The sequence below is a fragment of the Monopterus albus genome, unplaced genomic scaffold (genome assembly GCF_001952655.1).
Source record: "Monopterus albus unplaced genomic scaffold, M_albus_1.0 scaffold44.1, whole genome shotgun sequence".
NCBI lineage: Eukaryota > Metazoa > Chordata > Actinopteri > Synbranchiformes > Synbranchidae > Monopterus > Monopterus albus.
In genome coordinates this window covers 1,932,622-1,936,175 of record NW_018127924.1, presented here as the reverse complement: position 1 = coordinate 1,936,175, position 3,554 = coordinate 1,932,622, and the positions used below count along the sequence as shown (strand labels likewise).

Genomic DNA, 3,554 nt, shown 5'->3' with positions numbered 1-3,554 from the left:
GTGTGTGTGTGTGCTGCCGATGCAGCAGAGAGATATGTGGACACAGTCAGTGACAGAGCCGCTCTGTCACACAAGCTAAACACGGTTTATACTTGTAACACTTGGTCTTAACAATCCAGCTCCCCGTCGTGCCTCTGCCATGCAGGTTCGTCATGTCCTCGGTCACCAGCAGCGCAAAACTGGACATGGGGTAACGGATTCTGGCTGTAGCGTAGTGGGTAGGTCCCGGGACCAAACCTGTGCCTGCTGGAACATACCTCAGCGTCTGATCATTTGTGGGAGACCACAACAGCGTTCCATCTCGAGATGTCCATGCCGCATCTGTTGCATCAGCCTCGCTCCCGCTGTTATCTTCAGAGCTGTCAGAGGGAGCCAGCTCATCCGATTCACCCTCGGAGTCTGAAGACGGCTCAGAGTCCTCGGCGGAGGACGAGGACTCCTGGTTCTCTCTCTACATAACTGCATCCAAAATTTCTTGCGTGGTAAATCGTCTTGCAATTTCGCCAATTAATACTCCGCACTACTGCTTATACTTATACCTGTGGCTGTAGTGCACCTGCATACTCATCCTGAATGAGAACCCAAAGTCCAATTTTGTTTGGGTTCTTGCTTCTCATCTTGAATTGTTTATAAAATAGATTGCAACCTTGCAATAAAATTGCAGTAAGAGAAAGGCCTTATGAAGTCGAACACGCACACATGCATGCACGGACGAACTGCCGCAAACATGCATGCAGGCACGGAGGAACACAAACACACAAAAACAACTCATGGAGTGCGCATGAGAAAATCCGAGCGGAAGACGAGAGGAGACATGAACTGAGAGGAGTCAGCCATGCACGAATGCGGTTAGTTTCGATTCAGATCTTGAATTATAAAACACAGAATATGACTTTCTAAGACAAAAAAAACCTATGAGTTGGACACAGACACACCCACGTGGTTGGTTTTACGCAGCTAGAACTGCTTAGGCACAGTTACATAAATGCAAACAGACACACACATCATATTGATATAACACACAATAGTGATGCACACTTTATCATTTTCAGTCTTTCTGCAAGTCACCCTTGCAAAAATTGCAAAAATAGTGACATTTGGATGAATTTGCATGCACGGTTTCAAAATGGTCTCGTGTCCCCGTCTGCTGGTCAACTATTGAAATTCCATTTTGAGACCCTCTAGTTTTAAACGATATATTGCTTCAGAGCATTGAAATACGATATGATATGAGAGATTTGGCATCAAAAAAAGCATTTTTAATGGTTTTCAATGGTGAGTAACAGTAACCTAGGAACATGTGACTACTTTTTTATTTCAGCCATTTTAGGCAAATATAAGGAAGTGAGACCTCAGTTTTTAAGTATTTAAAAAATAAATAACCTGTAGCAAATTTGAGCTACATTCATTCAACACAGCCAAAATGGCTTGAGAAATAAAACACAAATGTTACCACTAGTCACCTAAGGCCACATGAGGGTTAAGCTGATTCCCAATATCACTACTTATTTCAGAAATATGCTGTCAAAACAGTGTTTTACAGAGAAAATGTATTTTTCTTGTGAAGCTTTTATATAATGGAAAATAATCTGCATTGGTCAAAGCACACTTTTCTGGCAGATGATGTTTCCTGGCAGCTTGCAGGGATGGTGAGGTAGCGACTCATCTGTGAATAAAACACACACACCCACACACACACCGATGGCAGTGCCCTGCAGGGACAGCACTGCCCCTGCAGGGCACTGCTCTGGCCATCAGGAGCAACTTGGGGTTTAGCGTCTTGCCCAAGGATAGTTCAACATGTGGACTGGGGAGAACATTGTCATTGTCTGCCATAAAAAAATTTAGTAAAATTGTGAAACTAATTATTACTGATGGCACCTGTGTTTAAATCTCCTCGTTAATCGACCGTTTGCTCTCCTCCTTCTTCTTCACTGCAAGGAGCTCCACCAGAGGCCGGATCATCATTCCCTGAATCACAAATGAGATCAGGTGGGTGATTCATACCTCTCTCATGGATGCAACAAAACAAGCTGTTCATCTATCTGATGTGAGTCACAAATTATATATCAGGTTTGTTTAGTGTCAGTTTTAACCTGCAGCACACAAGTTGCCAGAAGAGTTCAGCAAAGGACACGGATGCAGAGGTTTGATCTATTATGTACTGTAACACTCTTCCACTCATTTTTATAATCACTTTTACTGGCCAAGGATGTTACACACAGGAGGAATTGGTCTCCGATACAGAACCAAAATGTGCTTATTCGGAAAAATTAATTACATTTGTGGTTTTTTAGTTCTACATTTTTATTAAAAATTATTGTTTTTTAACTTTATAATTAATGTTGATTTTGTAACCTTCTCAAAATTTCCAGCAAATTTCCGGCATCACTTGGGTGTATGTGGAGGCACTCCTGCTTCAGAGACAAGACGCAGTGCACTTAATAAGACAGAATCCATGAGGTAGGAAACACACTTATTCATCCACAGACAGGAATCTCAGTTCAGAGGCAGAGTGACTCCAACAATCCAGAGAGGCAGAAAAATAACACATCTCACGGTCTCTACAAAAGGCAGGGCAGCGGCGTCTTCAGAAGTCAAAAAGCAAACCACACTGATACTACTCCCAGTCTTTGAGGGTGCAAGGCAGGGGAAAACTAGATACACAAAATCCAAAAGGTCTGCTTCAGGTTTCACAAAGATACCATCAATCCAAGCTGGCTGGACTGTCAAGCATGAAGTTAGGACAATCTGGAGGCTCTTTTGAGGGATGGAGCTGCTTATAACAGGTGTGTTCAATTTGCACAGGTGAAGATATTTGCTATGACAAAGTTAAGTGACCTGGAGTGAGAGTAGGGTGAAACAGGAAGTGTCAAGACAAAATAAGAGCTGGTTACCGGAAGAGGAAACGGGGATCATGACAAGATCATACAAATGTCAAAAAGGTGCTGTGTGGTAGGATGCACTACCAACAAGGAAAAGAACCCAGAGTTAAAGTTTTAAAAACTGCCAGACAAAAAAAAAACTCCAAAGTTTTCATGGCACTAAACTGTCATGGCCTTTTTGATAGTGCATCTAATTTTTTTATGCTTGTTGGGAGTATGATACACTGAACAGGCTGGGATTTGTTTGTTGTTTAACATTTAGGTTCTGTCAGGTCCACTCGGCGCGACCTGCCTCTTTTCTCTCTCCTGCCCTCTCTTTTTGTGGGATCGACGCCTCAGCTGTGTCGCATCGGGTAATTAGTGACTCGTGGGTCAGTGCGCACAGCTGAGGTGCATTCCGATGGATTGTTTTCTTTTCTTATTTAAACCTCTGGCAGACGCTCCATCGCTGCCGGAGCATTACTTGCATTAGCACTATACACTATGTGAGACACGGACTTGCATGATAGTAAGTGAAGTGTTCTACGTATTTTTGATTTCCATGCTGACAGTTCCTGTGCTGTGGATTTCTTTGTTTTCGCTGCTATTGTTTTTCACCTGTCCGTCCTCATCCTCCTGCTCTCCTGGTTTCTGCCATCAGCCCATCTACTCACCTGTTCGTCCGGTCCC

The 3,554-nt window shown here is 43.2% G+C and overlaps 1 long non-coding RNA gene across 2 annotated transcripts; it reads left to right on the top strand.

The window, feature by feature from the left end:
- Window positions 1–1,957: 1,957 nt before the first annotated feature.
- LOC109960169 (uncharacterized) lies at window positions 1,958–2,604 on the top strand. 2 transcript variants are annotated; one of them, XR_002274953.1, is made up of 2 exons: window positions 1,958–2,050; window positions 2,376–2,604. It is a non-coding gene; the product is annotated as an uncharacterized LOC109960169 (long non-coding RNA). The 2 variants fall into 2 exon arrangements; XR_002274952.1 differs by having other exon boundaries at window positions 1,970–2,147.
- Window positions 2,605–3,554: the final 950 nt, after the last annotated feature.